The following is a 26,854-nucleotide window of genomic DNA, read 5'->3' on the forward strand; positions in this document are numbered from 1 at the left end:
GACAGCATATCCAAATATCTAAGGTAATATAAGAAAATACTTTAGAAGATTTTTTTTGAAGGATTCAGCTAGGCATATAGAGGTTTTAAAAATTTTGACTGTACAGTTTAAATGATATTAACAAAATAAGTTAGTGAAAGACGTCATTGGACAAAAGTAGTTCAGAAAGAGAAAGTTTGCAAAAATTATATGTACACATACACACTCATGTACACACAAGATAAAATATTTTTTCTAATTGCTAAATACTTATTTAAAATAATGTGGGCAATAATATGAACATGGGATTACAAAAGGTGATAATCATTAATACCAATTTGAACAATCACGGTCTTTTCCTCATACAATTTAGAATCTGTCACATTGAATATTTAGACATTAAATATGTTATATGATGCTGCCATTGTATTTTGTTTTAACTTTGTGTCCATTTACTTCCATTCTGTTTATCTCATGGCTCTGAACTTTCCTCTTCTCCTAAAGTATAAGGGTACAGATTCTAGTACAACTAATATGTTATTTGCAATCAGATTTTTTGTTGTCATATTATTTTCTGCATCATTTGATGAACCAAACTACATTTTCCTATATTCCTATTAAACTATTTGATGATGCTTTTTATTTTCTTGTATAATTGGGTGAGCAATCATGTGATAAACATAACTTTGGTATGAAATCAAAGAAGAAATGTTAAACACAATGAATATATTCTCAGAAAAGTTTCTAAGATGTTAAATCTGTTTGAAAGGATTGTAGAAAAAGTATTACTTCTTTGTAGATTTTATGACTACAAAGTAAAACTCTGAAAGACTTGATGTATGATAGTTTTATTTTATAACCTAGCATTATGCTTTCTGAAATGTGTATAAGAGGTGGAAAGTTATGTGTTCAGCTAAAATAAAAACGAGTATGGGAATCAAAAGGTGGAAAGAAAGAGTATACAGACATCTCAAAAAAAACTGCAAGCCAACCAGAGAAGGTTTAAAAAAAAACAAACAGTAAATATACCAGGGACAGTGAAGGATTTTCCCAAGCAATAGGTTCTCATATAAAATTACCACAAACAGATTTTATAATTCAACTCAGAAAAACATTGTTTTTCAGGAGCCAAGAAGATAAAGTCTAGAATCATGATTCATCTTAAACCAAGTATGACACCTAAGGATACACTGATGTGTGTCTCTGTGTGTGTGCATGTGTTCCCATCAGAATATAGGAAGTATTATGAGCAAGTTATAAGATCCATTTGCCTCCTAAAACATGTAAAAAAAAAAATGAAATGATTTCTTACATTCAAAGGCCCAATTAAAAAAAAAATAGTACCTGGCACTTTGGAAGTGTTGAACAAATTTTAACAATAGTGATGACACTATTAGTGTTATTAGTATTCTTTATTAGTTATTAGTATTAGTATTAGTTATTAGTTATTAGTATTCTTTAGAGGGTTTAGCTTGAGACTTAAAAGTTCTTTTTGATCATTCTGTCTAGAGCCTGGGACACATATGGGATGGGCAAGAGTGGGTGCAAATTGACAGGAGCTAGTTGGGGAAAACTGAATTAGGGTGATGATGGTTGAAACGGAAAGAAGTGTATGGACTTGAGACATACTACAGAGGTAAATCAACAAAGCCTAATGATGAATTCTATATGGGGGGGGTGGTGATGTGCCAAGGATGACAAAGTCAGAAGCCTTACTATGACACGCTAATACAGCATGAAATAAATCCTCATTTTGCTTTTCTGCTCTCCCTGACACCCCCTCCCCCATTTTTTCCCACTGTGATAACTCTTTCCTTTCTTCTCATAATAAAGAAACATGAGAATAACGAAAACAGGACCAAGAGGAGGCACCAGGTATAAGAACATGAACTATTTGGCAACATGTAGCAAAAACAGGAGACTTCTTTTACCCGAATTTTGGCTTTTTGGTGCCAGTATGTAAAGAAGCCATCATAAGTGGGTGAGGGAGAGAGGTGTAAGACAAGGGAAGAAGAAAATTAAATAGAATTAAAATGCCTGAAATGCTTAAAAAAATAAGTGAACAGCATAAGCAAATGGAGAAGGTAGGGGTGGGGCAGCATAGGCAGTAGGTAGAGGAGCCAGGACCACTGCGGCTGTGCTCAGTACAGGCTGGGGCTTGGGGTCAGGCCCTGAGTAATGTGTGAGAGGAAAATTTTCTGGAGATGGAGTCAGCAGATACGATGTCTAGCACCAGCTTTGCCACCAATGATCATTGGACCATGGCACCTACATGCAAGGATTCAATGAGATAGCACTTGTGCTCATGGGTTCTGTAAAGTTGCAGGGAGCTGTAAGAACAAAAACAACAATAACAAGAGTATGATGTGAATTGGGGTTTTGTTGCTTTTAGTCGGGGAAAGATTTTAGAAGACACATGGGAAGTGACATATGTAATCACATACTTTTAAGTGCTTCAAATTTAGTGTTATCTTTTTAAAATTACACAAGACAATACTTAGCGCCATTTGGTATTTTATAAACAATCTGTCTAGAATTCTTCCATTTATATGTACATAAAATAGTATGTGGCATATCTTATGGATGTAGATATTTGTTTACATGTGTATACATGCCCCCACCTGTACAGAATTACTTTATCCTGCCAACTAAGGAATGTAATTATCTATCTTGGTTGTGCCAACCCAACTTAGGTATCTCTCAGGAAAACTTAAAATGGTTAAAGGAATGCTTAACTTATTCATTCAACAAATATTTATAAAGCACCTATTTTGTGTCAGGCATTATGCCAGGTGCTGAACCTACAGAAATGAAAAATGAAGAAAAGAAAACACATATATCTCCTGCCCCGACGGACTCAGAATCTAGCAAGGAAGGAAAGCATTGCACAAATATTTATGAGTGTACTACGTCAATAGAAAAATTTGGGGTATTATAGAAGCATAAAACAGGCCAACCTAATCTAGTCAGAATATCTTATTTCTGCATCATCAGTCATTGGCTGAATGGCTAAATTACTACTAGGACACTCTGGATTTCTGTACATGGGCAAAATGGGTTTAGTAGCTCAAGGAAGGTTCTCTTAAGAGATAAAGGTGTGGGCCATTGGACACAGGAGCACAGGGAGCTTGGAAAAGGACACAACGAAACTAAATCACAAAAGCAGGGATTTGAGGGGATCTGAGCAGAGTGCTGGTAGTGTTTGCTATAGGCATCAAACAGGATTTTGCAGTTTGTATCTTTTTATATGAGTTTTATAAATGTGGTCATTTCATTTGCTGATGTTGGGAAAACTAGGAGAAGAAATATGTTGCACAAAAAAAAATAGGGGTGAGATGATGAATTAAGTTTTAGACTAATAAAGTTTAAACAATTTGTGATTCACTATTTAAAAATGTTCAGGAAGCAGTTGAATATGTATGTTTAACATTTAAAAGAGAAAAAGAGAAGTCTGATGTAGAGATACAAATTTCAGAGTTGTTGTATAAAGACAGTAATTGAAACCTGGGAGTAAAATTGTATAGGGAAGATGAATCAGATGAAATAAGTAGGCCTGGAAAAGTCTCTAAGTAATCCAAATATTTAATAGTGAGGTAAGAATAAAAGAAATTCCAAAGGAGATTGAGAAGGAGTAGCAGAGAGTACAACCAGAGGAATCTGGACTCAGAAAGTTAGGAAAAAGAACCTTAATTATTCTGTATTCCAAAAAAATAAGGACTTAGGAAGATGGCGGCATAGCAGGACACTGGGCTCACCTCGTCCTGCTAATTGCTTAGATTCCACCCAAATCTGCCTAAATAACCCAGAAAACTGCCAGAACACTAGCAGAATGGACTCTCTGGGGCCAAGTGTAGACAAGAGGTCCACACAAGAGGGTAGGAAGGGTGGAGAGGCGGTGCGTGCTACATGGACTGGCAAGAGGGAGCCTGGGAGGTCGAGGGGCAGCCTGCCGGGCAAGACAGAGCCCCTGGAGTCTGGCTTGAAAAAGCAGAGGGGCCGGACTGCGTGAGTTCTGACAGCCAGGGGGACTTAACATCTGGAATGTTAAAAGTCAACAGCTCTGCTCGGAGAGTGGGAGGGTGAGAGGACGCAGGGAAGAAGAGTTGTTGAGCCCTGGAAGACAGGGCTCAGTTTGGCTGGGGAACAGACTTTGGCCAGCACCATTTCCCTCTCCCATCCCCCAGCCGAAATTCCAAAGGGAACCAGTTTCCATCACCAAACTTGCTTGCACCACGCAAATGCCCAATGCTGTGCTTCTGTGGATCCATCCCTCTGATTGGCCTGCCTCCCTCCCTCCCTGTGCTGCAGGGCCCCTCCCACAGGGGACCAGGAGGGGAAAGCTAGCTAAGCCTGCCCCTCCCACCCCTGTGCACCTTGTGGATCCACCCAGTCTGATACACCCTTGGCCAGATCCCACCAAAGCAACTCCACAAGCCTGGCAGTGTGCAAGTAGCCCAGACAGGGGCCACACCACTCCACAGTGAGTCCTGCCCCTGGGAGAGGGGAAGATAAGGTACACACCAGTCTGATTGTGGCCTCAGGAGTGGGCTGAGGGCAGACATTGGGTCTGACTGTGGCCCTGCCCACCAACACAAGTTGCTCCAGACAGCACAGGGGAAGTGCCCTGCAGTTTGGAGCTACCGCAGGGACTACCCAAAATGACAAAACAGAAGAATTCTCCTCAAAAGAAACTCCAGGAAGCAGTGACAGCTAATAAACTGATCAAAATGGTTTACACAATATAATGGCACAAGAATTTACAATAACAGTCATAAAATTAATCACTGGGCTTGGAAAAAGCAGAGGACAGCAGAGAATCTATTGCTACAGAGATCAAAGGACGAAGAAATAACATGAGGAGCTAAAATATGCTATAAATGAGGTGCAAAACAAAATGGACGCAGCCATAGCAAGGATTGAAGAGGCAGAGGAGAGAATAGGTGAATTAGAAGATAAAATTATGGAAAAAGAGGAAGCTGAGAAAAAGAAAGATAAAAAAATCCAGGAGTATGAGGGGAGAATTAGAGAACTAAGTGATGCAATCAAATGGACAATATCCATATCATAGGAATTCCAGAAGAAGAAGAGAGAGAGGAAGGGGCTGAAGGTGTACTTGAACAAATCATAGCTGAGAACTTCCCTGATCAGGGAAGGAAATAGGCATTAAATCCAAGAGGCACAGAAAACTGCCTTCAGACGTAACTTGAATCAATCTTCTGTATGACTTATCATAGTGAAACTGGCAAAATACAAGGATAAAGAGAAAATTCTGAAAGCAGTTAGGGATAAACAGGCTCTAACTTACAAAGGTAGACACATAAGAGTAGTGGCAGAACTATCTACTAAAACTTGGCAGGCCAGAAAGGAATGGCAGGAAATCTTCAAAGTGATGAACAGAAAAAAAATATGCAGCTGAGAATCCTTTATCCAGAAAGTCTGTCATTCAGAATAGAAGGAGAGATAGATTTTCCCAAACAAACAAAAACTGAAGGAATTCATCACCACTAAACCAGCCCTACAAGAGATCCTAAGGGGGAGTCTGTGAATGAAATGTTGCAAGGACCACAAAGTACCAGAGACATCACTACAAGCATGAAACCTACAGACAACACAATGACTCTAAACCCAAACCTTTCAATAACACTGAATGTAAATGGACTAAATGCTCCAATCAAAAGACATAGGGTATGAGAATGGATTTAAAAAAACAGGACCCATCTATTTGCTGTCTACAAGAGACTCATTTGAGACCTGAGGACACCTTCAGATTGAAAGTGAGGGGATGGAGAACTATCTATCCTGCTACTGGAGGTCAAAAGAAGGCTGGAGTAGCCATACTTATATCAGACAAACTAGACTTCAAATTAAAGGCTGTAACAAGAGATGAAGAAGGGCATTATATAATAATTACAGGGTCTATCCATCAGGAAGAGCTAACAATTATAAATGTCTATGTGCCAAATACGGGACCCACCAAATATAAAAAAACAATTAATCACAAACATAAGCAACCTTATCAATAAGAATGTGGTAATTGCAGGGGACTTTAATATCCCACTTACAACAATGGGATAGATCATCTAGACACAGGATCAATAAGGAAACAAGGGCCTGAATGATACATTAGATCAGATGAACTTGACAGATATATTTAGAACTCTGCATCCAAAAGCAACAGAATATACTTTCTTCTCGAGTGCACATGGAACATTCTCCAGGATAGATCACATACTGGATCACAAAACAGCCCTTCATAAGTATACAAGAACTGAGATCATACCATGCACACTTCCAGATCACAATGCTATGAAACTTGGTATCAACCACAGGAAAAATTCTGGAAAACCTCCAACAGCATGGAGGTTAAAGAACACCCTACTAAAGAATGAATGGGTCAACCAGGCAATTAGAGAAGAAATTAAAACATATATGGAAACAAATGAAAATGAAAATACAACAATCCAAACGCTTTGGGATGCAGCGAAGGCAGTCCTGAGAGGAAAATACATTGCAATCCAGATCTATCTCTAGAAACAAGAAAAATTCCAAATACAAAATCTAACAGCACACCTAAAGGAAATAGAAGCAGAACAGCAAAGACACCCCAAACCCAGCAGAGGAAGAGAAATAATAAAGATCAGAGCAGAAGTAAGCAATATAGAATCTAAAAAAACTGTAGGGCATATCAATGAAAACAAGAGTTGTTTTTTTGAAAAAACAAACAAAACTGATAAACCTCTAGCCAGGCTTCTCAAAAAGAAAAGGGAGATGACCCAAATAGATAAAATCATGAATGAAAATGGAATTATTACAACCAATCCCTCAGAAATACAAGCAATTATCAGGGAATACTATGAAAAATTACATGCCAACAAACTGGACAACCTGGAAGAAATGGACAAATTCCTAAACACCCACACACTTCCAAAACTCAAACAGGAAGAAGTAGAAAATTTGAACAGACCCATAACCAGTAAAGACATTGAATCAGTTATCAAAAATCTCCCAACAAATAAGAGTCCGGGACCAGATGGCTTCCCTGGGGAATTCTACCAGACATTTAAAGCAGAGATAATACCTATCCTTCTCAAGCTGTTCCAAAAAACAGAAAGGGAAGGAAAACTTCCAGACTCATTTTATGAATCCAGCTTTACTTTGATTCCTGAACCAGACAGAGACCCAGCAAAAAAAGAGAACTACAGGCCAATATCCTTGATGAATATGGATGCAAAAAATCTCAATAAGATACTATCAAATCAAATTCAACAGTATATAAAAAGAATTATACACCATGATCAAGTGAGATTCATTCCTGGGCTGCAGGGCTGGTTCAACATTTTCAAATCCATCAATGTGATACATCACATTAATAAAAGAAAAGATAAGAAGCATACGATTCTGTCAATTGATGCAGAAAAAGCATTTGACAAAATTCAGCATCCTTTCTTAATAAAAACCCTGGAGAAAGTCAGGATAGAAGGAACATACTTAAACATCATAAAAGCCATTTATGAAAAGCCCACAGCTAATATCATCCTCAATGGGGAAAATCTGAGAGCTTTCCCCCTGAGATCAGGAACACGACAGAGAGGTCCCCTCTCGCTGCTGTTGTTTAATATAGTGTTGGAAGTTCTAGCATCAGCAATCAGAAAACAAAAGGAAATCAATGGCATCAAAACTGGCAACGATGAAGTCAAGCTTTCACTTTTTGCAGATGACATGATATTATACATGGAAAATCTGATAGACTCCACCAAAAGTCTGCTAGAACTGATACATGAATTCAGCAAAGATTCAGGATACAAAATTAATGTACAGAAATCAGCTGCATTCTTATACACTAATAATGAAGCAACAGAAAGACAAATAAATTGATCCCATTCACAATTACACCAAGAATCATAAAATACCTAGGAATCAACCTAACCAAAGATGTAAAAGATCTGTATGCTAAAAACTATAGAATGTTTATGAAGGAAATTGAAGAAGATATAAATAAATGGAAACATTCCATGCTCATGGATTGGAAGAATAAATATTGTTAAAATGTCAATACTACCCAAAGCAATCTACACATTCAATGCAGTCCCAATCAAAATTGCACCAGCATTCTTCTCAAAGCTAGAACAAGCAATCCTAAATTCTGTATGGAACCACAAAAGACCCCAAATAGCCAAAGTAATATTGAAGAAGAGGACCAAAGTGGAAGGCATCACAATCCCAGACTTTAGCCTCTACTACAAAGCTGTAATCATCAAGACAGCATGGTATTGGCACAAAAACAGACACATAGACCAATGCAATAGAATAGAGACTCCAGATTTGGACCCACAAAAGAATGGCCAACTCATCTTTGACAAACCAGGAAAGAATATCCAATGGAAAAAAGACAGTCTCTTTAACAAATGGTGCTGGGAGAACTGGACAGCAACATGCAGAAGAATGAAACTAGACCACTTTCTTACACCATTAACAAAAATCAACTCAAAATGGTTAAAGGACCTGAATGTGAGACAGGAAACCATCAAAACCTTAGAGGAGAAAGCAGGAAAAAACCTCTCTGACCTCAGCCGCAGCAATTTCTTACTTGACTCATCCCCAAAAGCAAGGGAATTAAAAGCAAAAATGAACTATTGGGACCTCATGAAGATATAAAGCTTCTGCACTGTAAAGGAAACAACAAAACTAAAAGGCAACCAACAAAATGGGAAAAAAATATTTGCAAATGACATATTGGACAAAGGGCTAGTATCCAAAATCTATAAAGAACTCACCAAACTCCACACTGAAAAAAACAAATAATCCAGTGAAGAAATGGGCAGAAGACATGAATAGACACTTTTCTAAAGAAGACATCCAGATGGCCAACAGGCACATGAAAAGATGCTCAACGTCGCTCCTCATCTGGGAAATACAAAGCAAAACCACACTCAGATACCACCTCACGCTAGTCAGAGTGGCTAAAATGAACAAATCAGTAGACTATCGATTATGGCAAGGATGTGGAGAAACAGGAACCCTCTTGCACTGTTGGTGGGTATGCAAACTGGTGCAGCCACTCTGGAAAACAGTGTGGAGGTTCCTCAAAACATTAAAAATAGATCTACCCTATGACCCAGCAGTAGCACTGCTAGGAATTTACCCAAGGGATACAGGAGTGCTGATGCATAGGGGCACTTGTACCCCTAAGTTTTTAGCAGTACTTTCAACAATAGCCAAATTATGGAAACAGCCTAAATGTCCATCAACTGATGAATGGATAAAGAAATTGTGGTTTATATACACAATGGAGTGCTACGTGGCAATGAGAGAGAATGAAATATGGCCTTTTGTAACAATGTGGATGGAACTGGAGAGTGTGATGCTAAGTGAAATAAGTCATACAGAGAAAGACAGATACCATATGTTTTCATTCTTATGTGGATCCTGAGAAACTTAAGTATGGACCATGGGGGAGGGGAAGGAAAAAAGATAGAGAGGGAGGGAGGCAAACCATAAGAGACTCTTAAAAACTCAAAATAAACTGAGGGTTGATGGGGGTTGGGAGGGAAGGGAAAGTGGGTGATGGGCAGTGAGGAGGGCACCTGTTGGGATGAACACTGGGTGTTGTATGGAAACCAAATTGACAATAAATTTCATATAAAAAAATAAGGACTTGAAATTATTCATCAGATTGAGGGATAGTGTATTATTTTTGAAACTGTCAAGCATAGGTTGGTGGAGAGGTGATGATGTTTATAGGAAGTTGATAAGTAAGAGAAGAGAATATCAATAATTAGAGTGGATTGAGAAATGAGAGATAAGAAAATGAAAAATGAAACCCATATTCTGATATAAATCATACACATTAAAAATATATACTTTAGGACAAATAATTGCATTGAGTGGAATTTTAACTAGGCGTAACTAAGGTCAAGTTACTGAACTCGTTCTGGTCTTGGCTCAGATAATACCTTCCTTTTCGTGTTCCTATATCTAAAAACATAGCTTATGCTTCTGCCTTCCACGCTAGCCCACACTCTGGAAGTAATGTTAATCATACAAATTACTTGTTTTTCCAATTGCAGTTGTTAGCACTTTACCAGTAGACTTTCTTGCTTTTACCTAATTGTATTGTTAACATATACTTTTCTCTTGTTCTTCTTATGTCTATTTATGTTCCTAATTACTATTGCACACATCCCAGAAAATGAGAACTGAAAATGGAAGCTGTTCCTTCTTATATGGATTATTTTAAGCACAAACACTCTTTTCTACATGGCGAAAGAAGGTTCCTACAAGGTGGGGAAAGATGCTATAGTTCTGTAAACTTAGGTGAGGAAAATAAAAACAACAACTTCTGTATGGAGTACAATCTGAAAAACTTATTTCTGCCAAACCCAAATGCCCTTTTTTATGGCACTTCCATGAATCACACCCACAAATATTTTCCCTGCAAAGGAATAATCTCTATTTAAGAATATGAAATTTTTCTGAAAACTTTGAATCCTTGCTCTTGTTTTGTTTTAGCTATGGAGAGCAATTACTTTAGTATTTAAAGTTAACTTTTTTTTTTAATGAGATATAAGTGGATATGCATCATATTCATTTCAGGTATACAATATAATGATTTGATATATTTATATATATTGCAAAAATGTTCACCAGAATAAGTTAACATTCATCACCACACATAGTTAAAAATTATTTTTTTCTTGTGATGAGAATTTTGAAGATCTACACTTTAAGCAACTTTTAAATACACAATGCATGCTATTAACTATAGTCACCATGCTGTACATTATATCCCCATGACTTATCTACTTTATAACTGGAAGACTGTACCTTTTGACTCCCTCTACCCATTTAGCCCTTGCTTTTTAACTATATAATGTCCTTAAAAGATTAAATTTATGAGTTTAAATATATTTCTGTTGAGTGGTGGGCTGGCCATCTTGTGGCTAGCATTTAGGACAAAGTGGGAAAGAAACACTATTGGCAGGAAGCAAGTCTCACATGCAATGGTTCAATTCAAAACCAGCACTGAGCTTACAAAAGTTGAGATAGAAAGATAGAGTCAGAGGGAATCTCAGTAATTACCATTAATATCCACTATCCCCAAAACAACAAATAGAAATAAAAGGGAATTTTATTAATATAAGAGCTTTTTAAGCCATTCTTTTACACATAAGAAATGACACTGATGAGGGATTCTTTAGTTACAAAAAGATAACATTTTTTAAGCCGACATATTTTTGTGGGGAGGGGGCCTCCACCCTTATCCTCTGTAGTATATAGTTTAGTAGCATCCCCCTCCTTTTTTTTTCTTCTTTTTCTCTCTGCTTTCTTCAGTCCCTCCCTCACCCCTCTTTCTCTCTTTCTCCCTTTATTTTTTTTTCAACATTATCTTCTTCATTATTGAGATCAACTAATTTCTTAGTATCTTTACATTATTTAAGGTCCCTAACCTGAGCTTCTTTATATACAATCATGACAATTCCTATGGACTTACCAGCCATTGCCTAGCTGAGTAAAGTGGTTTTGTTTTTTCCTAAAAACAATATACTGGCAATAGTGATAAAATAATAATATAGTAATATTATAAAGATAGTGTTTTTTATGCTATCATGACAAATTGAAACAACATTACAAGTACCATTATAGTCCTGACTTTTCCAACTATTGGGTAGGTAGTAATGTTGATGGAGATCAAAAGCTATTTGGCTATTATCTATTGCTTCATGTAGGAGATAAAGATAAATTTCCCTTTGGTGAAACATATTAAGTATTTTGGGCCAGTACATTGAGAATTTTTTGTTAGTTTATTTTCTTCTTTCTAGAAACAAAATTTGTTACATGATAATAATAACAAAGATTAACATAGTCTACAATTATTAAGCATTTTCTATGTGTCAATGATTATCCTAAAAGTTCTTCTTAAAAATTTGTTATGTTTATTTATTTTTGAGACACAAACACAAAGGGGGAAGAGGCAGAGAGGGAGACACAGAATCTGAAGCAGGCTCCAGGTTCTGAGCTTTCAGCACAAAGCCCAATGCGGGGCTTGAACCCACGAACTGTGAGATCATGACCTGAGCCAAAGCCAGCCACCTAACCAACTGAGCCACCCAGGTGCCCCTAAAAGTTTTTTCTTTTTTTAATGTTTATTTATTTTGAGAGAGAGAGAGAGAGAGAGAGAGAGAGAGAGAGAAAGAGAGAGAGAGCGCAAGTAGGGGAGGAGCAGAAAGAGAGGGAGAGAGAAAATTCCAAGCAGATTCCACACCGTCAGCCCAGAACCTGACTTGGGGCTCAATCTCACAAACTGTGAGATCATGACCTGAGCCGAAATCAAGAGTGAGATGTCTAACTGACTGAGTCACCAGGTGCCTTATTTTTTCATAAATGTTCTTATCAACTATAAAAACTTCCCACAAATGCTAATTCAAAGATATAGTTTTTCTTAAAATTATAAGCATATATTAAAATTTATTCTAAGTAGAAAATGGGTATGTTTACAGATTTTTAGTATCTATAATCATTATCCAAGAGAGCCTTAAGAGAAAATAAAATTCCTTGATCAGGTTCAAGGCCTTGTTTTTCTATTTTAAAAGGCCCATTATAACTCTACTTAGGTTCCATTGTGGCAGGCTACAGGACTAATTTAAGGATCAGGTGTTTGTGTACTCACTTATTTGATACAACAGAGGAAAGATGACCTTTTATATTGATAGTAGGGACTGATCCATTAACTCTATTCTTGTATTTAACTCTGGAACTATATGTAACCCAAGTTAATCTGATGTGATCATCTTTAGGACAGATATATTTCTAGGAATGAGTTTCACAGAACACTGTTAGGAAGTAACACAAAGATTGGTTAAATAGTAATATGAAAGTTAAGGATTTCAACCATGTTTTGTTTGGACTACATGTTACTATGAGATTATTTATCTCTGGCATATGAAAGTATAAGTCTTCTAAAAGAATGAAATGAAATAAAATAAAATAAACTTTGGTTTTCTTAGTGCTTTAGCATAAAATATTCCCGTTTCTTGTGTACTGTATTTTAAATTATTTTAAATAATAATTATTTTATTATATTTAAATTATTGTCTTAAAAAGACTGAATGAATAGTTATTTTCAAGGAACAGTTACCAGTGACCACTATAGCAACATTAAAATTAAGCTTTAGAAACATAGAGATTCTTTCAAAGATCACCCAGGTAAAAGCAGATTTTGACATCTTCAGGTAGAAAATATTAGTCTGAGTATCTAGTACCTGCTGATCTGGTTTCTGTATCCATTACCCCTTGTTCTAACACCAGAACCAAAGTTTTCTTTTGGGAAACCATTTTTCTCTACTCTGTAGAGAAATATATTTTGGAGAGGATTTACTTATTTATTCACTCATTGAAAAATTATTGAGCGACATATATGAGCCAGGCACTATTCTACAATCACAAAATATGGAAATAAACATCAGACCAAAAAAAAAAAAGCCAATCCCTTAACCTACGGATGATAAAAGTTGACAAAGTAAAAAGGTACTGCTTATCGGGATTTATGGGTTAAGAGAAACTCTTCATTGAATTTGAAAGTATGAAGATGTGGACTCTGGATCTTGTAGCAGCCATCTCCCCACCATGTAGGAGGTCAGCTTAGTAATAAAGCCAACATAGAAGAAGACAGAGCTAAAGATTCAGATGAAAACAGAGAAACAAACAAACAAAAAATGTGATGGCATTTTTGAGATTTGGGATTAACCCATACTTGAAGTTAAAACTATTCCTGAAGTAATGTGAGCCAGTAAATTTCACTTTTAGAACATTATAAATTAGGTTTTCTAATAGTTGCAATGGAAAGAATCTTAACTGATGCACTGAAATTTTCAAAATTCTAAGATAAAGATGAAAATATTGGTCACTATTTCCTGATTAATGTTTAAGAGTTCCTGATGAAAACCGATCCACATTAACATTATTTACATTAGCGTCATTGATAATTTTAAAAATTTTATGCACATAACAATGACCTATTCAAAAGTCTACTATATTTCCTTTCCATTTTTCACATGTCAAATTGTGTGAAAAGCATTCTTCTTGACTCTTTATAAGCAACAGGAATAGTTAGTAAAACTAGAACTTAACCTCTCAAAATTATAATAGACTTGTGTGTTTAAAGTCCTACTGGACTGCACAATTTCTGAGTTTTTATTATAAATCTGTGGTTTGGTCTGGCAAAATTTAAAGCTCTTAGAACTTTAAAAATCATCAATCTTTCCAGGTCTTTACACCTAGAACAGAACTAGATTCAAAGTACACCTCTTATATTGATGTCTAAATTGTTCTCAATAAATGTGAATTTGTTAAACCCTTAATTTAATGTTAATTTCTACAATTCTCTGGATTGTCTATAGTTTAAAGCTCCCTTACACTTTAGTACCTCATCAAATCCTATTCAGATTCAAACCAAATTTACCAAAAATTCAAGAGTATAGTCTGTCTGATATACCTAATAAGTCGACTATGACCTACTTAAAATTAAACATTGTACAATCTCTTCAAGCTCTAGCTTTCACTATTTCTTTCCTGCTAAAATGGAATCATGTATTACTTTATATTTAAAACTCTGCTGACCTTCGTGTCTCTAATTGAAAATTGTAGATTTTGGAAACTGAATTACACATAAAATGGGACCAGTGGTGAAATCGTGGTTACGAAATTTTCTGACATACTGTTGTTTCCATTTACAACATAAGGTTCATTGAATAAACGTTCTGAATGCTTACCATAATATTTGCATCTTGCTTATAACAAATTGCTAACCGGTAAGTTTATGGGGTAACATATGGGTCTCAGTTCTTTAGTTGGCGGCAGTTAAACAAATCCTACATTTTTGCACACAAATAAATGCTTGAGAAAGAAACTACCCATTTTATGTAATCATATGTCCATTTGGATGTAGGTCAGGAAGGACTTGCTAGTATGCTAGCAGCCATAAAAAACCTGCCCCATGCTAATTACTATTTAGTTGCAGGGGTTGGTTCAGCTAGCTATGCATATGTTATGGCCCATATGTACAAACCTTTCCATTTGTAGAGAGGCCAGATGGGCCCTCCCTAAGTATGAACCTTCCCTGCTACATGGATTAACTATGAAAGGTTTAAATTGCTTGCTTTTGTTTTTTATGAAATGATTCACTCTAGTGTCTATATTTTTTACAGTTATTAGGGACTTTTTAATTCAGAAAGAATAGCACACCCTATTTGTTCGTGCATATTTCTGCAAATGGCCCATCACTTTCATTTTCAAGTATACATGAAACCATCATTCTTATTATTTCACAGATTTTTTTTCTTTTTCACGTGGATTGTAGTTCAGTTTGTTCAAACTGGGTACCGCATAAGGGTGTCATATATACTGATTATTTGTATTTACCGAATCAAACATAATATGTGCATATAGGGGTCTGTCCCCTTCAAAACACAGTAATTTATAATTGAAGTTAATTTCTGTGGAAGAGCAAAATATCAAAATTTCTATAAAAACAAAATTTATAAACTGTTGTTGGAGGTGACTTATGTAGGAAAACATTTCAGATACTCAAATAATTTTTCTTTGTTTTTTGAAGCAATAATTATGTTCACTATAAATTATTCTGTGGCAAATAAATATGAGGAATATAACTGCTTGACTTAATCCTTGCCATTATATTTGAATATAATAACTTTTATATAAAATATTCTGATTTAATGTTTTCAAAAATTTATATCAAACTCTATTATTTTTAATTAGTGTTTAATGAATGCTAAATTTAATATTGTTCTTATAGTCATTTGGCTTATTATTGACAATATCTGAAAGCCTATACTTAAATTTCAAGGGTGTGCTATACTATGTAATTATTGAAATGTCAGTGTCCTTGGAATCTTTCACATTGTATACCCAAGTTTAGTAGAAACTTGATATAATTTAAAACATTTCTATAGGGAGTTAAGCAAGTCAACTATCTTATCCAAAGTATTTCACCAAGCTAAAGAAATACAGCCCTAAATGTAAAACTCTAGTTACAATTTGTATGTTTACCAAAATTCTGTCAGCAGGTTTCTGAATTGTTAGATATGATACCTCACTATTACTTACTATATATTTTCATATTTGGTTCAAAACATGCAAATCAAAATTCATTAATTTTTTATTGTTACAGAAACTTACTGAATATAAGATATATACATACATGCAGAACAAGAATATAAAATTTATAGATTTTCAAAAAACATGTGAAAATAGGGACACTAGAGAAATTTAAAATAAAAAAGGAGAGGGAGCTACAAAATTAATGAGATAAATTTAGAAACTTTAATAATTGTGTAGCAATTTGTTATAAGAGTGGAAGTGCCTTGTCTTTAATGAACCATTTAACTTTTTGACATTACTTTCTATCCTTTAGCCAGTAAGGTTAGTATTTGTATTTTTTTAATTATTATTTTAGAGGATAGGTTAGTGAAATAACCACAAACTTCTGTAACTAAATAAGTTGTGCTGTAAGAAGGGGGAGAAAAAAGCAACAAGTGGTTCATCAATCAGTTATAGAAAATTCCGAGTGTTTAAAAGAACACCTCCTTTTCCTAATATTATGAATGTTCCCTTCTTGAGAATTATATCTACAAATTAGCTAAGCATGATTATGAAATTGTCATTGTAAACTCTATACTTATATATTCTTTTGATGAATAAAATTTTCAGTTTCTTACATAATACATAATAGTTTGAATAAGTTTAATTTTTTAAAAAAATTCTTTTTTTAACATTTATTTTTGAGACAGAGAGAGACAGAGCATGAATAGGGGAGGGGCAGAGAGAGAGGGAGACACAGAATCTGAAACAGGCTCCAGGCTCTGAGCTGTCAGCACAGAGCCCGACGCGAGGCTCGAACTCACGGACCGCGAGATCACGACCTGAGCCGAAGTCGGACGCTTAACCGACTGAGCCACCCAGGCGCCCCTGAATAAGTCTAATTTTATCAATACTTTAATAACTCGTTATTAAAACTTGAAAAATAATTCAGTTTTCCAATAATTTTATTACCCCATATGAACCAGGAGGGGCATTTTACACAAATAATTTTTGAATCATCATATTATATTATCTTGGAGTTAATAATAGCCAGAATTCATCTAACAAAATGCTTCTCAACCTCAGTACTGTTCACATTTGTTAATCTGTTGTAGGGGGCTGTCCTGCACATTATAGGATGTTTAGTAGTATCCTGGTCTCTAACCACTAGATGCCAGTAGTACTTCCCCAGTTATCACACCTAAACTATCTCCACACATTGCCAAATATCCCCTGGAGAGCAAAATCATTCCCGGTTAAGGATCACTGACCTACCAATACCTATTGATAAACAAAATTTTGTCTGTTTTATGTTAAAAGAGAGAAGTCAGTAATAGCAACAAAATCTTTAAAAGTTTTCATTTTTTATAAAATATAAATATCCAGTATGCCTTTTATTTTTATAATTACACAGAAAGTAATGTGAGAATTTCTGTTTATAATACTTTCTCAAGTATACAAAGTTCTAAAATCATCAAAAAAGTAAGAATAAGTCGCATTCATCAGACTGTACTTACTAAAACAAAAAAAGAGAAAATTTTTAAAAAGCACAAATTGACAGTGACAGAAATTGAAATTGATGCAGATAATATTCAAATTATAATATATGGGCTCTTTTACCTTAATATTTTACTGTGATTTAAATTACATAAGCTTATCCTATAAAACAAGTAATGGAATGAAGACAGTGAAAATGAAACAAGTAAGAAAACATAAAATCTCTCACTTTTTTTTTTTAAAGTTTTTGATTCCAAGCCAGTTTTACTTGGTTGCAGAAATTAGAAAATATGATTACCAAAGAAGTTTTTCCCAAGATCTGGTGCAAGTGCACCCTACCACTGGTAAAAAAGTACAACCTAACTAGAAGAAATGTTTACATAAAGTATATGTATCATTCCTATTTACCACCAAGTGTATTTCAAATGATACTATAGCAGTATTTGATTTGCAAGCTGTGATTTGGAATATAAAACAAGAGGTAGACATATTTTCTAATTTTTAGGACTGTTTTGATCCCTCTCGACTTTTCTATTAATTTCTAGAAAACTCCCCATAATAAATTTACAGTACCTTCAAGACAGATACCAAAGGTCAATATAACTTTTACTATTTTGTGTCTTTGGATTGGTGGCCATAGGTTGATAATGTAAAAACCAAATAAATAATTTTATATTAACATTTCCATATTAGAAACTTTTCATATTTTGACTTTTGATTTTCATTATCTACACAAATATTTTCTTTCAAAACCTCCCTCCTGATTTCCATTTAAAGTAATAACAGAAGTCATTATCAGATGACTAACCTGCAGAGAACTGTGAAATTAGAATATAATATAAAAGCAACTACCAGAAATACTGGAATTAAGTTAGAAATCAATAACAATAATATAAGTATAAAACCCAAATATTTTGAAACTGAACAGCATACTTGTAAATAATCCCACAGTCAAGAAAGAATTAATATGAGGATTTAAAAATATGTGAACACAATAATAATAAAAATACAATGCACAAGAATTTGGGACATGGCTAAAGGAGTGCCAGGAGGGCAAAACATGGCCTTATATTGGGGCAGGTGAGAGGGAGATTTAAATTATTAAGACTTCTAAAGAAATCAGAAAAAGTCCAAATTATGCAGAAGAAAATAATAAAGAACAAAACTCAATTAATATAGAAGATTAAACCAAAATAAAGAGGAAATCAGTGAATCCAAAAATAGGTTCTTTGGAAAAAAAATCAAGAAAATTCATAAGTTTCTAGGTAGATTAGTCAAGAGTAAAAGAGAAAAAAAACAACAAATTACCAACATCAGGAGAAAAAGAATGGCCATCACTACAGATTCTACTAATATATGTATATATATTATACAGCACAGAGCCCAATGTGGGGCTTGATCCCATGAACTGTGAGATCATGACCTGAGCTAAAACCAAGAGCTGGACACTTAACCAGCTGAACCACCCAGGCATCTGCAGACTCTACTGATATTAAAATCAAAACAAGGAAATATTAAGACCAACTTTAGTTCAATAAATTCAACAGCTAGGATGAAAGGGACAAACTCCCTTAAAGACACAAATTACCAAAAGTGACCAAAGAAAAATTTTAAAAACTTTAAAAACCCTTTCCAATTAAAAAAAATGAAATTATAAATATTTTCCTACAAAGAAAATTCTAGATGGATTAACTGGTGAATTCCCTCAACATTTAAGAAAGAATTATTACCAACTCAATGCCAACACTTCCAGAAAAACAGAAGAGGAAGAAACCCTTCAATTACTTTTTCTGTAAGGCCAGTATTATCCTCATAACAAAATTAGACAGATACTTTATAATAAAAATATATAAGAATCCCTCACAACCATACATGCAAAAATTATATTAAAAATTAGCAAATTTTGGGGCGCCTGGGTGGCACAGTCGGTTAAGCGTCCGACTTCAGCCAGGTCACGATCTCGCCGTCCGTGAGTTCGAGCCCCGCATCGGGCTCTGGGCTGATGGCTCAGAGCCTGGAGCCTGTTTCCAATTCTGTGTCTCCCTCTCTCTCTGCCCCTCCCCCATTCATGCTCTGTCTCTCTCTGTCCCAAAAATAAATAAACGTTGAAAAAAAAAATTAAAAAAAATTTTTTAATAAAAAAATAAAAAAATTAGCAAATTTAAACAAATTTAACATATTGCTTAAATGTATATATATATATACACATACATATATGTATGTATATATATGTACATATATGTATGTGTATATATATATAAATATATATATATATATGAAGAGAATATGTAATATCTACTCTGGTAATGCAAGTTTGCTTTAGTTCAAGAAATCAATGTGATGCATCATATTAATACAAAAAAAAAAAACAACTGTAAGAACATTTTTTAAATGCAAACAAAAGCACTTACCAACCTTCTCTACCCATTCTTGGTTAGTAATACAAAGAAAAAGAAGAAGAAGAAGAAAAAAAACTCCCAGTGAATAAGGAATATAGGAACAGAAAGAAAACACCTTAATCTGATTAAGAATGGTTATGGAAAAGCTCTACCTCCCTTACCTTTTACTGGTTCACGTATTTTAGCAATGCAGTTGGGTCACTGAATGTGGATGTTTCCAAAAATGGATCATCTCCAAGCGGTTGCTTGCTGTGTAAAAATCAAGACAAAATAGAAAGTTTTATGTATTTAGTTTTAAAAGTAGGAATTCTACTCTGATCTGTGCTGGAAATGATGCAGCTTTCTTTCCAGGCCAGCCTAGTTAGTATATGTTCCAAAAGGGAGTGTGGGGGGTTCAAATATAATTCTGGTTCAGCTAAGTTGGTTCTCTTATTGTATTGACAGAATCCTAAATTATAAGGATGATGACCATGTGGTTGAGAACTGCTTACTGGGTCCCACAGTGGCTCTTGTGGGCTGAAGTCAGCGATGTAATGGGTCCCTGCAAGTTTTATAAAAATGCTCTTCTCATTCGTGCATCAGATCTTTTCGGAAGAAAATTCTGGGTGTAAGTAGGAGATGATTAGGAAAATACAACACTAAATAACAAGCATATCTTGGAGATATTGTTGGTTCAATTCCAGACTACCACAATAAAGTGAAGAATACAATAAAGCGAGTCAATTTTTCAGTTTCCCAGTGTAAAATTTACGTTTACAGTGTATTGTAGTCTATTAGTGTGCCAAACCTTGTCTAAAAAAAAAAAACACCCCACAATGTACATACCTTAATTAAAAAGCATGTTATTGACAAAAAAAAATGCTATCATCTGAGTTTTCAGTCAGTCATAATCACTGATCACTATAACGAATATCATAATGAAAAAGTTTAAAATATTCCAAGAATTACGAAATGTGACACGGAGACATGAAGTGAGCAAATGCCGTTGGAAAAATGGTGCCAACTGACTTGCTTAATGCAGGACTGCCACAAACTTAATTTATAAAATATTGAGGTGTCTGTGAAGCGCAATAAACAAGCTCACTAATATTAGGTATGCCTGTATGCAAATGAGATTCACCAGAAGCTTGCAAGGACCTCGACCAGGGCAAATGTCTGAAGAGACTGGGTCATAGGAGAGGGCCTTTGCGGGTCCAAAACGACAGCCTAAAGTTGCAGTGCCTACATGCCTTTGTGGAACATTCCTGCCGAATGCAGAGCTGGAGGGTTTTCAACTCTCTTGTGAGGAGGGGCCAGGGTGGCAGGACCGGGTATCCCTGCATTAAGAGACATCTGGGAATTCTGGGTCTTTGTGAAGCCCAGGACCCCAGGAGGCAACTAATCCATGGGGGCTGAATACTGCACATATTACCTTACTTCACATATTACCTTAGAAGGGGAGCTCCCTTCACGCTGGAAACTCTGCAGGCGGTTGGGGTCTGACACATATTCCACTGGCTTGGAGGGCGGAGTCTGCCGGGAGCCAGTTTACAAGAGCGCGCTGTGCATGCGCACTGTGCACGCAGCGCAGATCAGGGTAACCGAGGACGTGAAAAGCGGAGCCTCTGGAGAAGCCGCGTCTGAGGAGCAGGCTCCTGGAGTTAAAAGGCATCTGCCCGATTCCAAACCCTAACCTACAAGTATGCACACATTTCTCCTGAAGTCTGGGCTGCCTTGCCAGGTCTGGATTATGTGGACTGGCTGCCGCATCTTCAAGTAAGAGACACCTGGTAGCCTTGATTGCTGCAGAAGCCTGGGACCCCGGCAGACAGTAAGTTCATGTGGGCACTATCACCCATTTCAGCAAAGCGTCACAGTGATGTCCAGGGGGTGGGCTCCCTCCATCCTGGAGGCTACGCTGGTGGATGGATGGGCTGTTGCTCCACCGGCATGAAGGACCTGGCTGCCCGAGGGTGGCTTATGAATGCAAAGTGCGCATGCCCCGGTTGTCAGTTTAGTGTCGCTAGGGACCTGGGACAGGCCAAGCATGGCTAGAGCCTGAATCACAAGAGCATGTTATTGGAAGTACGTGGTGTCTGCCTAATTCCTTTTTTTATTTTATTTATTTATTTTTTTTATTTTTGAGAGGGGGGCGTACAGGGCAGAGAGGGAGGGAGACACGGAATCTGAAGCAGGGTTCAGGCGCCGAGCTGCAGCACAGAACAGGTGTGCGAGAGGGCTCGAACTCACAGACCCAGAGATCATGCCCTGAGCTGAAGTTAGACTCTCAACCTTACTGAACCACCCAGGTGTCCGGTGTCTGCCTAATTCTAAACCTTAACCTACCTTACCTGCTGAAGGCAGAGCTGGAGGAATCTTGAATGCCTTCCATAGGCAGGTCATATGATTGACCTGGGTATCATTCAGGACCTCAAGACTGGGACCATTCCAAATAGAGACTGACTGCCCACAGTTTGAAGGTGCCACCTCACAAAGATTTTCTGGTGGTGGGCTGTATTCAAGTGGTTGGGTTCCCACCTGTGCTCCAGAAGTCTGGAGGGCCCCGAAGCCAAAAGCTGGCTACAGAGGGCAGACTATGCATGTGCAGGCAGTTCAGGTCAGGATAACCATGACCAGGGACTTGGAGCATGACAATGTGGAAAGAGGCACTGGGGCTATGGGGTACCTGGCATCCGCTTGATTCCAAACCTTAATCTACATAAGTGGACGTATTTCCCCTGAAGGCAGAGCTGGAGGAATCTGGACCACCTTACTAGGGCTAGATTGGGTGGACTGGCCACGGTATCTTCCAGTAAGAGACACCTGGGAGCCTTTATCGCAGCAGAAAAATAAAGAAAGAAAAGAAAAACAAGAAAAGAAAAAGATTTTGTAGAGATGTGCCAACCAGGCACCTAGTGAAGTGAGACTGGCATTTCTGATCTTAGTCATTTAGAATCATCCTGCAGCCTTACTCATGAAGGAAAATCACCTTGGGTAGCACCCCAGCTGTGACAAGCTTAAATTTAACTGATTTATTGGGTTGCTATTCATCACCAGAAAGCTTTGACTAAAACCAGATCAACATTCCCGTTAAACTTACTGAGGAATCTGTTGGAAACAAGAGAAATGGTCTCACTCCCACAACTTCCCTAAATTGTAGGAAAATACCAATACATATTTATGGGTATTTTCCTTGTCTACACTGAAGTCACTTTTTGAGGAGATAAAAGCTACCTGGCTGGTGGTATAGATAAACAGGATGGATTAGACTGACTTCCTCTCTGTCCAGCCTTCAAAGACTATGACCAGACAATTATTTGAACTAAATTGATAATTTTAAGACTTACCAGCCAGCCAGCAGGCCATATCAGAAGTAGGGTCAAGCTGTGCCTTCCAGTTCTTATGAGTCTCACTTTGAAGGGCCCCAATAATATTTTCTTGTGCCCCTGGGATTAATGTCTCTTACTTAGTATCTAGGCATGAACTTGCTTTCATGTGAAAATACAGTGATTAACCCTAGGAATGGTTATAAAATAGCTTCAGGTGTTTAAGAAATCACCACTAGTAAATCATATAGCTTTCAGATGAATATGGAGCTCTCTCCAAAACTGGGTCAGCCTTATTTACTTGAGATAGGATTGAGGTTGGGAGGAGTTTCTCAGACGATAACTACAAAGGCTTTATTTATGAATATCTTCTGGGGAGTTTTCCCTACCACTAACAGGAGGCATAGAATTAGAATAGATGGCAGTGCCTGGGTGACTTAGTCGGTTAAGCATCCGACTTTGGTTCAGGTCATGATCTCTCAATCCATGTGTTTGAGCCCTACATTGGGCTCTGTGCTAACAGCCCAGAGCCTGGAGACTGCTTCAGATTCTGTGTCTCCCTCTCTTTCTCCACCTCCCCTGTTGACACTCCTGTCTCTCTCTCAAAAAATAAACATTAAAAAAAAAGATGGTATAAAGTTTGTCTCTGATTTTAGTTGAAGTGACTGATGATAGCACCTTGATTGTGGAAGGCATGTAGATCATACTTACTAGCAAGAGTTGTAGACTACAGAATGTTCCTAGGTCTCCTGCTTTCAGGCCAAGGCGAAATCTATGCAATCCCTCATACATCGTACTAAACTTGGATTAATGCCTTAAACCGAGTGGAAAGGTCAATAAAGAAACGTAGTAGAAAGCCATCTACCTTTCCAAGGTAGACACTGAAATTTTATGGAATAGAGGTTGGGTTCAGGATCCTAGGATTGTACTGCAATACTCATCCTCATCCCATTGCTTGTAGTCTGTTTGAAGTAGCCTTAATTAGATGAAACAAATACACTAAGTAGTTTTGGCCCATCTCCTGGGGAAATTTTTCAGAAGCTAAGCTGATGTAGAATTGATGGCTGAATATGATTGGTAAACAATTCTCCACACATCTCTCATGTTTCTGTACCTTTTGTGCATAGAGGCACTGATAGCCTTCGTTCTTTTCAACGATGCCTGTATAGTGAATTGTCGCGAAAGATAGTATCTCCCTCCAGAGCAGAGCAGATACGCTTACTTTAGTGGGAAATACAAGAGAGATATCCAGTACAGTAGAGATAATCTCTCTTTGGAGCAACTGTTTGTCAGGTTGGTTATAGCTTCTTATAAAATATTAGAAATCTTAATCTTGGGGTTCGTTAGCTATGATGCAAATCCATTGTATATGCAACATTCACCTTTACTACCCCTGCATTTGGCTGCATGGGATTGGGGGGTCATGGGGAATTGATGTGAATAGGAAACTCATGGTGCTTGTTCTGCTTTGAGAACTAAAGTTCTTTGTCTCTGATCCAGGAGTCTCATGATTTCTGCCTTCATTCATAAAATTCTGAAAGCTTGTTAGCTTTCAAGTAGGGTAAAATCTCAGACCCTTCAGTTTTTGACATTGAGTTGGATATAAATGCTTCAAGTGAGCATTTTTTCTTTGTTACTCATCTTAGGGGAAAAGCATTGATATTTCACCATAAAGTATGATGTTAGCTGTAGTTTTTTTTTTTTTTTCCTTAAATGACCTTTTAAAAATTTCCTTTTTATTCTGAATTTGTTGAGTTTTTATGAGGCATGTCTGCTGGATTTTGCCAAATGCTTATGCTATGTTTATCAAGATGATCACATAATTATAATTTTTTAGTCTTTTAATATGGTGAATTATATTCATTTTTGAATGTTATACAACTATGCATTTATAATTCTTCACTTATAGTATCCTTTTCATACATTGAGTTTAATTTGTTAAGCGTTGGTTAAGCATTATTTTGCAGGGAGGTTTATGAGGGATATTGCTATGCATTTTGTTTTTGTTTTATTATAGTATTGTCTGATTTTGGTGTCAGGGTAATCATGGCCTTATAGAATTAATTGGGAAATATTTTTTTTCTGTCTGAAAGAGTTTGTGTAGAACTGGTATTATTTATTCTTTAAATATTTGGTAGAGGGGCACCTGGGTGGCTCAGTCAGTTAAGCTTCTGACTTCGGCTTAGGTCACAATCTCATGGTTTCTGAGTTTGAGCCCCACGTCAGACTCTGTGTTGACAGCTCTGAGCCTGGAGCCTGCTTCAGATTCTGTCTGTCAGTCTGTCTGTCTCTCTCTCTCTCTCTGCCCCTCCCCTGCTTGTGCTCTGTCTTTCTCTTTATCAAAAATAAATAAATATTTAAAAAAAAGAATATTAAATATTTGGTAGAAAATTCATTGATTTTTTTAAAGCTTTTTAAGTTCTCTCACATAACAAATCAAAGCCATGAATTTCTCCTAATCTTGCTTTAGCCACATCCTATGTCTAAAGTTGTGTCTATGTTTTCTTTATCACTTAATACAAAATATTTTTTACTTTCCCTTGTGATTTCTTCTTTCACCATGGATTATTTAGATTGTGTATATTGTGAAATGTCCATAAATTTGTTATTTTCTACATATGTTCTTATTGTTTTCTCATTTAACTCTATTGTGGTCAGTAAATACACCCTAGAGTGTTTCAGTTTTTCTAAGTTGTTTGAGACTTGTTTTACGGCCTATTGTATACTCTGTTTTAGTGAATATATCCTGTGCATTTGAAAAAAATGTGTATTCAACTCCTTATACATGTATTCTTTTTTAAAATTTTAGATTTTTTTTAAAGTTTATTTATTTTGAGAGAGAGAGAAAGTGTGCACTCATGAGTGGGGGGAGGGACAGAGAGAATGCCAAGCAGACTCCACACTGTCAGCACAGAGCCCTACTCAGGACTCAATTTCATGAACCATGAGATCATGACCTGAGTGAGAATCAAAAATTGGAGGATTAACCTGTTGAGCCACCCGGGTGCCCTTGTAGTATTCTTTATGTATCTATTAGATTATGTGATAGTGTTGTTCAGGGTTTCTACAACCTTACTGATTTTCTTTCTACTCTCTTATATTAATTCCTAAGAGAGAAATGTTTCAAATCTCCCACTCAAATTGTGGATTTCTCTATTTCTCCTTTCATTTCTCTGTTTTTTCTTTCTTTTTTTGTTTTTGTTTTTGTTTTTGTTTTAAAGCTCACCTGTTGGGTGTATATATGTTTAGAACTGTTCTATCTTTTAAAGCATTGACATTTTATCATTACAAAATGTTTTTCTTATCCCTTACAGTATCCCTTTCCTTCAAGTATATTTTGATATTAATATAATCATTTCTGCTTTCTTAAGAGTAAGAGTTACATAGTAGAATATTTTCCATTCTTTTAACCTACTCATATCCTTAATATGCAAAGTTTCTTGTAGACAGTATATTAGATCTTGACTTTATTCAGTCCAATATTTGTCCTTTAATTTACATATCTAGACCTTTAATGTAATTATCAATACTTTTCATTTCAGTATATCATCTTATTAACTATTCATCTTATCTATTTTT

The sequence above is a fragment of the Prionailurus bengalensis genome, chromosome B4, assembly GCF_016509475.1.
Source record: "Prionailurus bengalensis isolate Pbe53 chromosome B4, Fcat_Pben_1.1_paternal_pri, whole genome shotgun sequence".
Taxonomy (NCBI): Eukaryota; Metazoa; Chordata; class Mammalia; order Carnivora; family Felidae; genus Prionailurus; species Prionailurus bengalensis.